The sequence below is a fragment of the Aulonocara sp. 'chitande type north' Nkhata Bay genome, linkage group LG9, assembly GCF_057382095.1.
Source record: "Aulonocara sp. 'chitande type north' Nkhata Bay isolate Kocher_YH1m ecotype deep benthic linkage group LG9, A_spYH_male_GT1.1, whole genome shotgun sequence".
Taxonomy (NCBI): Eukaryota; Metazoa; Chordata; class Actinopteri; order Cichliformes; family Cichlidae; genus Aulonocara; species Aulonocara sp. 'chitande type north' Nkhata Bay.
The window spans coordinates 24,863,777-24,877,640 of NC_141352.1; positions in this window are offsets into that span (position 1 = coordinate 24,863,777).

Here is a 13,864-nt window from a genome sequence, read left to right on the forward strand (position 1 = left end):
AAACCATGCCGGCGTTGCGATCGCTGCCATCATCGTACTCATAATCACTGTGGGGATGAGCCGTGTAATAATAAAAAACAATTTTACTGAGATGATTATCACGTAGATCTTTAACTCCATTACTGTACATCACTTACATCCAGGGTTCACTGTCATACAAACACAGGAAGAAGACTTATGTTTTTATCCCTGCTGTCCACTCACCCCTCTGCCTGCTGGACTCTGTTTAACGTGCAGATTTCCCCTGCCCTTTATAAATCAGATCACAACATCGCATCAACTTACAACTTAATATGATCACTACTCTGGAATCAGATAACAGTATACTTAAGGGACAAAGGCAAATGTAATTTTATTAATATTTTATAATTCCTGCTAACAGAGATTTTTTTCCATAGAATTCAATAATTTCTTTTAAAAAAATGCCACAAAATCTTTTGTTTCTCTGCCAGATTTAAGAAGTTAAAGCTTAACATACTGCAATGTACTATAAATGGTTAAGATACATATTAACTCTATATGATGGAAAATTTCTTTGTTACAGCAATGAAAAATGTATTTAAACATAACCCATTACAAACTATGTTAAATAAGAAGAATAGTATATAGTTAATAAAATAAACCCATAACAATATGAGTGCTTTTAGTGGAGATAGCATCTGAATTTCAGGAGCGGGACCGCTCCTCCTTCACGCCCCCTCCGGCCTCAGGCTATAAAAACCCTCCTTCTCCAATACCTGCTGTTCTCATTTTCATGCCCCACCCTGCCCACCCTTTTTCTTTCCACTCTTCTCCTGTCCTCTCCTCTCTTCCTTTCCTCTCTTCCTTTCTCGTTAGTACATGGGGGGCCCTTCAAGGCCTTCCCCAAACCGCAGCACTTTTCACACTCCTCATCACTCATCGTTACCAAAGATGTGGTCCCTGCTAGTGAAATCAGATTTTTTGATAACTTTATTTGACAAATCAAGATGTTTGTGTGGACATATACTTTAACAATAGTTAGCTAGCTAACTAAAATTATTATCACACATTTATGCAAAGGTAGGACTTTTTTTTTTTTTTAATAAAAGTTAACTTTTTTCCTTGAGTATTTTTATTTTTTATTTTTTTACCCTGTTCATAAAGTCCATTCATTTGTCTGTGGTTCCCTGTTCAGCTATGGTTTCTTACTTCCTATTTTATTTTGCTACTTACCTGTCTATACTAATGATTGTCACTGTACTGCAGGGGTGTCAAACTCCAGGCCTCGAGGGCCGGTGTCCTGCAGGTTTGAGAGCTCACCCTGGGTCACCACACCTGAATCAAATGATTAGTTCATTACCAGGCCTCTGGAGAACTTCAAGACATGTTGAATAGGTGATTTAGCCATTTAAATCAGCTGTGATGGATCAACAACACATCTAAAACCTGCAGGACACCGGCCCTCAAGGCCTGGAGTTCGACACCTGTGTTGTACTGCCTGTATTGGCTTGTGCTGTGTTTGATTTGACTTCCCCTTCTCACATAATCTGATTAAAATCTCAAACTAATCATGTGATCAGTTTAATCTGTACTCAGGTGTTTCTACTTTCCTCATTACCTTGTCTGTCTTTTCAAGCGTCTGGTACCCCAGGTGCTGACAATCACGCATCTGGCCTGATTGATGCTTGATTAACAGCACCTGTGAGCATGGCCTTTGCTACAGCAGTTGTTGTGTGCTCCTGGCATGCCACATTTGACTTATGTGGTTTGGGGACTTAGCACAGGGCAACTTCAAGCTGGTGTGCTACAAATTCAAGTTGCAGCATTTTTTGGACCTATACTGGAGTCCTAGTATATAGAAGTAGTACAGTATAGATATTTATTTGTGCCTTTGAAGCTCAGGAACAGTTCAAACTGTTCTATGAATTTTGTTTCATAGAACATGGACGTCAGTTCACCTAAATATATATATTTTTTATTGTTCTGCCTTGAGACTGCCACATTTGGGCCTTTCTGGTACAAGTATAACAGTCCATACCTTTCCTATACCAGTAAGACAGCGGTTAATGAGGTTTGTTTGCCAAAGAGCTTTACGGGTTAAGATTATACCGGCAACGTGATTTGTGGCCAAACTGGCCACTCATGAACCAAAATACCTGCCTTCAGAGAAGAGTGCCCGGTTGTTTCAGGTGAAATTAAATACATCCAATCAACAAACAGAGTGAAAAGTGGGCAATGAATAACACACACATGAGCACACACACACGTAGGCCTACAGGACTCCAGCATAAAAATACAAACACTGTGTTCGCAGCTGGAGTGTGTCTGTCCAAATAACAGGAGCAAGAAGGGGAATTTCTCAGAGAAACAGCCTCCTCAGGGCTGAAGGCCTTCCCTAATTGGGAGAGAGGTGTCATCGACCCCCAGCAGTTAATCATGGCACTGTGAGGAGAGAACTGCAGACATGGAGGACTCATCGTTTCTCCCCCCCCCTGCAAGACATCGTGAGTGCTTGCACAGTGTGCTGGGGAAACTCTCAGCTCCTTGTTACGTCTGCCAGGACGATAGCTTACACAGGTTCAAATAATTGTCTCGAGTATGTGGGATAATTACTGTAAAGCTATTTTCTGCTGGGCCATGTCTCTCTACTATCACTCAACTTGGATAAGCAGATATAATTTGGCTGATAAATGTCTAATAAACTCTAGATGTTGGGGAGGACTCCAGAGATTGACAGCATCTTGGGTTTCAGTAATAATAGCATTGATTGGCAATGTTTCTATTTATACTGTATATCATCCTGAACCAAAGCCATTATGTTACATTAGTCATCCGATTTCAGAGATGAGCCAGAACTGGTCTCATCCTGTCAGCTGGGGGAGATAAATTGCCTATTAGCCCTCTGGGTTTATGATAATTTTGTACAATCAATCATAGTGTATGAATAGGTGTCAAATAGAGACTCATCTAACTGGAATAATAAAAGGCTGTATTCATACAGAGTGTCTATTTGTTTTCCCCTGAAATGTGTGCTTATGAGTTGTTCGCTTATACTTTTTAAAAAAATTTTAAAATCAGGGCAGCAAATCTTTCATTGGTTATTAGTGTGTAAAATTAGTACCTGGCCTTTTAAGTGTTCTTGGAGTGCGACTGGACGTTTTAGACTCCTCTCTCCTGTCATTTTTTTTCTCTCTTAGACTGGTGACTGGTAGCAACACGTCACAACAAAAGAGGAAAATGTGACACGTAATTTGTGCTTTGCTAGCATGGTCGCAGTAGAGGTAATGAGATGAGAAAGGGTTTTAACTGATTGTGGTGAGATGGGGCAATTTGGAAGCTATTCTGACGAGTGAACAGATATACTGAGCTGGGACTTTCTGCTCTCAGGATTATCTGCAACTGAATTCATCTAGAAAGCAATCGTTCTCTGCTAGGGTGAATTGAGATGCTCAGCCAGCCATAAAACACACAAATAAAGATACAAACTTTGCTTAATTCACTGTAAATATGTCCAGCATGAGGTGATCTGGAGCTACACAGCTTTATGAAATTGATCACTTATTGCAAAATACTGTATAACTTGTTTTTATGGTGTAATTATAGAGTCATTATTCTTGGCATGCATGACAGACTACATGCCTGCTACCAGTCAGTCAGTGCTTAATGGCTTTATATTCAGAAAAAGGTGGCAGGCACTGTAAAAACAAAAACAAACAAACAAACAAAAAAACAGTGTTTGCAGCAATTAAAATCCACTCCCTGTATATAAAAGATGTAAACATTTATGGGCCTGAAAGGTGAAGCGAATGTGAAAGTTAGACCTGCATTCCTTCTAGTGGCCAGCTGGTTGCATATGAAAGTGTGATTGCTTTGATGACTACGGGAAAAGATCCATTTCCTCACTTGATTTATAAACTCAGGTTTTATGCCTGTCATATTTTATGCCTCTCTAATATTATTTTATGTTTATTTTGTAAATGAGGGTCATTATTGGAAAATAATAGATGATAAATCAGAGTTTACTGTAGGAAAGGAGTAGACAATTCATTTTTCCAAGGTATCCCATTAAAAAACTGGTAGGTTTAAAATTAACTTGAACAGTCCCAGTTTTTCCATGTGGCCCTTTGGGGAAATCAATCCCCCAAACCCCTGCTTTGGGTCGTGGCTAACTCGTGATTGATCATTTGCTATTGCATGGCAGTGTGGTGTCTTTTTATTTTAATTTCTCTGTTCTAATATCAGATATTTACTCTGTCACAATCTGCACTGGCACATTTTCAGCCCTAACAACCTACATGTAGGGAGTATTATGATGTAGTAGATTGCCTGTCAGTAGCAATCCCAGGCCAGCCTCTGTAATTTGTATCTACAATGGCAATTTTTAGTCTGGTTTGCCTCCGCTGACTGCCTACCTGTTGCCTATCATGCCTACTGAATGAATAAAGTCTGCTTTTATCCTTCACCTCCCCGTCTGCTGAGCCCACTTAGTAAAGAATTATTTTGCAAAGTGTCCAACCCACAGTCTGACATCCCTCCTCCACCTCCTTGTTGGTATTTGTGTGGTTGGTTTGATTCTCTGGCTCAGGAGAGAACAAGAAGATTAGAAGATATCACGAGCTGCTCAGACCTCTGGCTTCTGTATTTTCTAACCTTTCCATGTCTCTCTTCTGCCTTTCAGGCACCTATAAGTTGATTTCAGGTGACGTGCGTCCGCTCAGCCACTCACTGTATTCATTATTGACCTTAATGACTGATCTAACCCCTTAACATTCACCCTTCTTTTTATCCAAAAAGACTAAAAGCTTGGCGGCTTTTTGTTTGTTGGACTCTCACAGTAAAAATAATGTGCATCGGTGATTCAAAAAGTAACTTGTGTGGTCCTCAACACAGAAAATCTATAAAACTACAGAAATGGGCTCTAGTTAGCTGTGGTTGTGGTATCTTTAAAAATGTTTGCACCATTTAAATGTTATAGTCTTGTGTACCAAAATCATTGGATTTTAAATCTGCTGATACTTTTCAAAACATAGCCACAGAATTTTCAATTACTGTAAATTTAAGGGTCACTTTGAATAAATTTTAGGTTCAATTTATCATTTTAGTTCAGTACTGATTAATATGTGACTCCTTTATTTGTCATTTACTTCAGGTTGGTGAATCCTATAAAAAAAAAAAAAACACCAAAGGACAACTTTGTGTCCACAGACGAATGGGGAAACACACAGAGAAACACAGGAACACGAACACTGGTACAAATACTGAGGGAAGACCGCATTTTTCATACATAATAATATAGAGGTTTTGGTAGATTTAGTTTGACACTATTAAAAACACATGGCCTTTTTGGCTCAGTATAAATGCAAACACGGAGTATTTCTCCATAAGTTTAACACATCATGCCAGGAATGAAACATGACAGAACTTAACTGATGAAGGAAATGAAAGAATCTGGTTACAGGACACAGTGTTACCCTCAAATCCAAAGCCTAAGAATTGTGTCACTGGTTTTATAATCATAAGCTATTTCGATGAGTGTAAAATAAAGCATTTTCAGAGGTACTGCCAACCTGCTCAGACATAATCTTTAAGAAAAGGTTTTACAAAAAAAAAAAAAAAAAAAAGCTCTGTGTGCCAAATAAATGAACAATAAAAGAAAAATCAAACCTTAAGAGTGCATCAGGAATCTGCGAGAGTTAAAAGGTCCTTTTCGGGTACATGTTTTGGGATGTATGCAGATGACATCAGTCCTCCAGAGATGTGTCATCATGTGTAAAGAGCTGATCTGTGAGCGTAATAGAGCAGAGTTACATTAGCTTCAAGGTTTTAATGCTCTTTGTTTCCACTTGTTTGCCTCAGCAGCAGTCACATCAGGGCATTTTTTTAAAATAACTGAATGACCCATTCATTACATACACAAGTAATTCAATCGTGATTGTGCACCTGAATGCTGAATTGTCTGTTAAAGCGTCGATTATTTCCCAGTCCTCCTCCCTCTGGGTGTGGAGGTGGTAGTAGTGGTGTTGGCGGCAGCAGCAGAGGAGCGTAACAGGAACGCTCTGTGAGTCATGAGTGCTTACATGAACCAGGGCCTCCTCCAGTGATGAAACCACCATTGAAGCTTGTAACGCTGTGTGGGAGTCCAGACCAGAGGACAGAGGCTTGTGGGTGTGTACTACTGGCTGGGGTCTCCAGCTTATCAAACATCCAGCTGACTGCTGAAATAAATCAGACTCCACGTTAAATAAAACAAAACCAAAGTGTCAGAAAATCCAAAAAGCTCAGAGGTACATTTACCCACTGAAACTCAATAACAAGATTCAAATCCTATCTCAATTCAAAGGTCACTGACCACTCTTGTTAAGGACATTAATGGGGGGCTTTTTTTCTCACTGTTGGTCCCACATTTGTATTCTTGGAGTTTATAGAGAAGCAATGCAAGATTTATGGCTGTAAATAATCTTTATTTATCTTATACTGGGTCTTGTTGCCGCCCTTAGTTCCTCTCCCTTAAGCCATCTTTATCCTAATTGGGTGCTCCACACAAACAGACGGTTTAAACAGCATGTGCTCACAGGATATCATCATACATACATGTCCAACAGTAAAAAATGATTTAGAGCTGTATGAAGTATTATGGAGCGGTATTTCACTCATCTGCCTTCACACAGATGAACTCGAGTATCCTAATTTAGCCCTTAATCCACAGGGTTTAATTTCATGTTGGCCCACACTCGGAAGCTATAACAGCCTCAACTCTTCTAGGAAGGCTTTTTTTACAAGATTTAGAAGTGTGCTCATAGGAATTTTTAACCATTTTTCCAGAAGTGCACTTGTGAGGTCAGACACTGATGTTGGATGAGGAGGCCTGGCTCGCAATTCCCACCCTGATTCATTCCAAAGGTGTTCTGTTGGGTTGAGGTCAGGTCTTTGTGCAGGCCAGTCAAGTTCTTCTAGACCCAACTCACAAATCCATTTCCATGTCCTGCTTTATGTACTGATCCACTCTACTCATCCCCAAACTGTTCCCACAAAGTTGGGAAACATGAAATTATCTAAGATTTCTTGGTATGCTGAAGCATTAACAGTTCCTTTCACTTGAACTGAGGAGCCAAGCCCAACGCCTGAACCCACACCATAATCCGGCACCACAGTACCACGCTGGAATTCACTGGGCCCCTGAGACCAACCCATTCTGCCACAAATAATTGTAGAAGCAGTCTGCATGCCTAGACTCTTGTTTGTTTGTTTTTTAAACCTGTGGCAATGGAAGTGATTGGAACACCTGGATTTGATGATTTGGATAGGTGAGTCAATACTTTTGGCAATACAGTGTATGTTGTCCTGATTATTTGAAACAGAACAGTATATACATGACAGAAAATACCATATGATAATAGGTCCACTTGGGGTTACCACAATGGAGCACCTTTCTCCATTTCACCCTATACCTAGTATCCTCCTCTGTCACACCAACCCTCCTAATGTCCTCCTTCACTACATCCACAAATCTTCTTCTTTTCCTTCTTTCTGGCACTTCCATATTCAACATCCTTCATCCAATAGATCCACTATCCTTCCTTGCACAAACCACCTCAAGCTTGCCTCTTTAACTTTGTCACAAAACTGCCCAACCTGAGCTGTCCCTCTGATCTACTCATTCCCAATTCTGTCCACTGTGGTCATAAATGCTTTAAAATTTTGTTAGGACAGGGAGAACACAGGAGGGTCTTGCCCACGTTCAGGCGCAGGCACCCCTTGTTGAGCCAACCACTCAGACTTTGTGCATTTAAATGACAAAATATATCCTTTATCCTTCACATCTGAATATTGTCTCATTTCTGAAAGCAGTTTGTCTGGGCAGCAGTGAGACAAAGTCATTAATTTACCAGTGAAAAATAAATGGTGAAGTCAAACTCTCCTCTTAAATTGTGTCTGTACTACATGAAGTTCAGTGTCGTTTCAAACTTTTTAATAGGTAACAGTTTGTGTGATTTTATACAGGAATAATGATCACAAAGTCAAGCTCCAAGTCTGGTTTGAGCTTAGACAGGTTTAAAGTCGACAAACTCTTAACTGGACTTACATTGTCACAAACTGAAAGCAGGGACTCAAGCGCAGAGCAGGTTGACGTATCAGAACACGATTTATTTACACACCAGTGCAATACTATATACAGTGACGGGAAAAGTCCAGGGTTCCAGGGGATTAGGGGAAGGCTCTCTCTTTCTCTCTCACGCTCGCTCACGTCCTCACATCCGACTCACACACGTCCGTACCGCGGGGAGGTCACAGGTCCGGGAAGATAAACTGGAATAGGGAAGGGAGAAATCACTCACAAATCACGAAGGTAGGGCGTAAAGGTATAAGACCAAAAGAAAGACTAACATCAGTAGCTCAATCATCCAGCGATGAGAGGATCTGGTACCCAGCCTCAAATAGTAGATCGGTAATCAGCTGATCGCCAACAGCTGTGTGAGCCAAGGGTGGGAGCCAGCTGTGAGCTCCGCTCAGGCAGAGAGGTAGGGGAGAGAGAGAAAAAGCAAAAACACAAGTGTAGCCTTGTGAGGCCGGCTGGGCAGGCACAGGGACCATGACATACATTTTTTTAGATTTCAGAATATATAAAAGTTTTAAATTAACCTCCTAGGACCTGGTGTCCACATATGTGGACATCACATTTTGGGTTATTTAGACCAAAATACTCAATTTTGCTCAATTTTGCCTGATATCCATTTACGAGGACATTATACTATCAAAATATTAAACGAATATCCTCATATGTGCCTCTTATTTTTCATAAAATCAAAAATAAGGTAAAAAAAAATATCTGGTAATTCTTTGTTTTTACATTTATCGGGCCCCAATATGCCCAAATATCAAAGAGAAATGAAAAATGCATGCCGTGGAAGAGTTTGGGTCTTAGGAGGTTAATCCAAAATGACGTCCTTCTGTGGTCATGAGCTACAGTAGAGAAAAACCAGATGCTTGCAGCTGTAATTATGTTGTACACATTTTGTGTTTCCACACGCATCTCCCACATTGCTCTCCCCCCACGCATGCACCCCCTCTTTGTGAGTCATGAGTGCACCACAAGACACGATATGTCCTCAGTGTCTTTCCCCCTCCCACTACCCACCACCCCCACCCTCCCTCCGACCCTCCCTCAGCTGTTCCTGCGTCTGAAAGATGGATGAGTCAGCAGCAGAGTATACTTTGGCTTGTGCCAAGCCATCATCTTCCGCTCATCTCCCGTCTCGCCTCCTCTCAGCCGCCGTCCATCTCTACACGCATGCCCCTGCCACGAAAGGCTGTGATTCATGTGCTGTTCACTGTCTATACATAACAGACAACTTAGCAAAGAACCAGTTTTAAGTTATGTTTTCAGATGCTTTGTTAAAGAAATTATAAAAAAAATAATACATTATAATTGTGACAAGCTGTGACAAGCTGCTAGTAACAGAGTCTATGAAAAATGCCAAAGGTAACAGTTTGGCAGGCATTAAATAGTAATGTTGCAATAACATCAGCAATGTGATTCCCAAAGAACTATTAGCTTTAAAACTCGTGTCCTTAAAATATTTGAGGAAACTGAAAATAAGTGGCAACAGGTCCTATAGAGGGACAAATCCAAATGTGAGAATTGAATTGGTTCATGCTGTTCTGAGGCACTGTGCAGGGCAACTAGGAAGTGTGTTCCGGACTCTATTTCAACACTCAATTGACAGTCACACCGTCCCCCAGCTGTGGAAACACTCGACAGTCATCCCCATCTCCAAAAGAAACAACCCAAAGTCTCTGAATGATCTTCGTCCTGTGGCCCTCACCTCCCTGGTGATGAAGGCCATGGAGAAGATCATAAAACAGCACATTGTAAGAACAACTGACCCCCTGATGGACCCATTCCAGTTTGCTTACCGTGCACGCAGAGGTGTCGATGATGCAAAAATCTTCATCTTGGACCCCATCCACAAACATCTGGAGCTCCCTGACTCCTCCGACAGACTTCTGTTTGCTGATTTCTCATCAGCGTTCAACACTCTGCAGCCTCATATCCTGGCCACTAAGCTTTCCACCCAATTTCACCGGAATGATCAGCTAATACTGTGGATATTGGACTTTTTGACCAACAGGACTCAGAAAGTTCGGGTGAACAACTCTCTTTCTGGTCTCCGTTCCATCTCCACTGGCTCCCCCCAGGGCTGTGGGCTCTCCCCCCTGCTTTTCATCCTCTCCACTGATGACTGCAGATCCACACAGCCCAACTGTCAGCTGGTTCAATATGCTCACAACACAGTTCTCCTGTCACTGCTGTCAGGCCCCTCACAACACCATGGGCCCGCTCTGCAGGAGTTTGTAGAGTGGTGTGACAGCTCCAAACTTGAACTGAACGTGAGCAAAACCAAAGAGATGGTGGTGACCTTCTCCAGTAGGCAGAGGGATCTGGCTGCTTCAGTCACCACCACCATCCACGGGAAGCCAGTGGAGGTAGTTGAGGAGTACAAATACCTGGGAACCATCTTTCACAACCTCCTGAAATTCTCTGCCAACACAGAGGAGATTCTCAGGAGGTGCCACCAATGGCTATACCTCCTTAGGAAACTCAACTCCTTTGGAGTCAGCACACCCATCAAGACGACTTTTTACTATGCCTTCCTGGAAAGCATCATGACCTTCTCCATCACCTGCTGGCTCCACTCCCTCAGCGTTCAGAACAGGAACAGACTGCAGCACACTGCATCAGTGTGCTCTAAAATCATTGGCCTGCCTGTCAGAGCCCAAAGACAGGTAGCCAAAATCATCAATGACCATTTCAATGGCTCCCCTCTGGGCGACTCCTCCGCTGCATTTCCTGCAGGACTGAGAGGAGGAGAGCCACCTTTGTCCCCAAAGCCACTCTGCTTTTTAACTCCAGCCGATAAGACCATCTCCCACACCAGAAACATAAACTACTCTACACTCTTTTTATACTACCGACACTTTATTCACTTTTAGTCACTGTTATATGTTAATTGCCCCTTGGGGATAAATAAAGTATTTCTGATTCTGATTCAGGAAGAAGTCAGGAGAGAGGGTAATGAGGGAAATGGAAACACCTAGGGAGACACAGCTGACACAAATGAACATGACGCCACCCGGGAAGTAAAACAAAACACCTTGAATGCAAGAGTTTCAAAATAAAACAGGAAACATGGAGAGACGTAGACATGATAACACAAGCTTGACAACATGAAACACAAAGACAAGAAATACATGACAGACTAACACAGGCAACAGGAAAAGACTCACAAACACAGAGACATAGGTGCAACATAACCTAGACTAAAACTCAACTAAACTCTAACTAATAATAACACAAGAACCTGTTATCACAACTTAATATAATTCCAATGAAACACGAGGAATCAAAAATACAAAATAAACTCAAAATGCTGGGTCACACACTCAGCCCCTGACAATAGCTTTCTACTGTTGCTAACAATAAGAATAAACAAACAGGAAAGAAAGAAAATATGAGTACCTGAAACCACGATGAAAAAAATATAATAACACTGTAGGTAAAAGTGTTAAAAAAAGAATCTAGGTACAGAAAAGCTCATTATCTCAACATGTGCATTCAATATTTTTTATGTTATCCTCGGATGACTCAAACTGCTTTCTAACCATAATTAATATTAAATGGAGCATCAAGTTCCATTTATCCAGTATCAGCACATCACAGGTTATTTATCATAATTAGTTCTTTTCTGCTCTAATGTTTCTCAATTTTAGTTCCCTGTAGCAGCCTTGATCTTGTATTTATTAGAAAGGCTCTGCAAATGCTCTTTAAAGAGCAGTCAATGCTTAGCCTTTTGCACTGATATCTGACTGCATCTCGTCTTATGGGATGTTCAAAACTGTTGTAGTCTAGAGTCAGCCCTCATTTCTTCCATATTTTGCTTCCATACAGCCAGAGTTCTCCATCCTTTGTGAACATAAAAGTTTCTATGCACATTGGCTTTCTCTCACTTTTAGTCCAGTGCTTGCAACGGATCATTTCAGAGGATTTTTGTTTTGTTTACTAAGCCACTTAACCTTGACCTATGAATCATTCAAGCATAATAAATGCACCGAACTAAAGAGATGAACCTGTGTCGTGTCTACACATAACAGTCAACTTAGCAAATAACTTTTAATGGTATCTTAAGGCACTTTGTTACCAGCAGCCTGTCACAAAGACACATGATTTAGTCCCATTTCTTCAGTCGAATCTATGAAAAATGCCTAAGATAACACAACTGGAAAGGCAGTATTTTTGCACGAGGTGATAAAGAGTTACTAGCTGAAAACCTTGTGCATTTTTGCATGGTGCACAGCATATCCCTAAAAACTGTAAAATAAATAAATAAATAAGTAAATTGGACAGTTTAGTTTAGGACAAAAGAAGAAGTGGGAGGCCTAAAAAATATCTACAGCAGATCTGAAAGTATCAGAAAGTCATGTCCTTAAGAAATCCACTAAAGACCTCAAAGGGCCTGATTGTTGCATCTGGCCTTTCAGCTGATCCATCTGCTGTTTACTGAAGACTCATCAGAAATAGTCTCAGTAGTAGGTTGGCCCAAGAGTTAAGAAGCCATTCTTAAGGAAGAAAAGCTCGAGATATATAAAATTACAAAAGAACTGGACTGAAAATATTATGTTGTTATGGATCTTATTGTGAGATTTTCGGTTCAGATCATTGTCAGTGTGCACAAAGGAAGTCAGGAGAGACGTATCATCGGTAACCATGAGTGTGTACATCCTATAAAACATGGTGGAGACTCTGTCCTGGTTTGGGGCTGTATTTTAATAAGTGGTGTTGGGGGATTTTGTCAAAACTGAATTTTAAACACACCAAAGCACTGCCAAATTTTTTGATTCCCCATGTAATATCATCTGGAAAGCATTTAACTGCAATGGCTTCATTTTCCTGCAAGACAATGATCCCAAACACACTGCCATTGCAGTAAAAGCAGACCTTGGTGGAAAAAACAGACAATAGAACACTATTAGTCATTGACTGACCTCCCCAGAGGCCAGACCTCAAAATTAAAGCAGTATAGGATCATCTTGACAGAGAACAGAACAGAAGGCAGAGGACATCCAAGAACCATTCCTGAAGACTCATTACAATTGTACATAATCTGTTTAGCCTTATATACTGTATTTGCATGTGCATGTGCATATACACACTTGATATTTCATTGAATGCTATGATTTTATGTTGCTTTAAACTAGTGCTGTCAAAATTATCGCGTTAATTGTTAAGATCAACGCGAAATGTTTAATGCATTAAAAAAATTTAACGCTGATTTTGTTTTTTTATTAATTTCCTGTAATCTAAGACCTTTAAATTCATGAGCACCTCTGGAGGAGGGGGCAACAGTGTGCTATGCTGGCGTTTGGCCTGACAGAAATGATTAGAAGAAGAAGAAGAAGTGACACCATGCTACTATCTAGCTAACACTAGCTAACACACGCAAGCATGGACGAGGGCGGACTTTTGGGTGGAAAGTTTCTCTTTAAGAAGTTGCCTGATGGCTTGTTGGACAAAACGAGAGTAAGATGCACAATTTGCAACGCTGAATTCAAGTACCACAGAAGCAGTTCATCACTGGCGTATCACCTGAGAGCAAAACACCCAACTGAATCCACCTCTACGGGACCTCGCCAGTCTACGCTTCAGGAGTATGGTGCTTGTGGACGAATAACAAAAAATGTGAGAGAAAAGGTAACCAATTCCTTGGTTGTTTGGATAGCTAAAAACTGCCGACCAGTTAGCATAGTAGAAGATGATGGACTGAGAGAAGTCATTCGTGCTGCATCAGGAGATGAGTGTTACAATCTGCCCTCGAGAGGAACCATTGTGTCGAGACTGCACACTTTG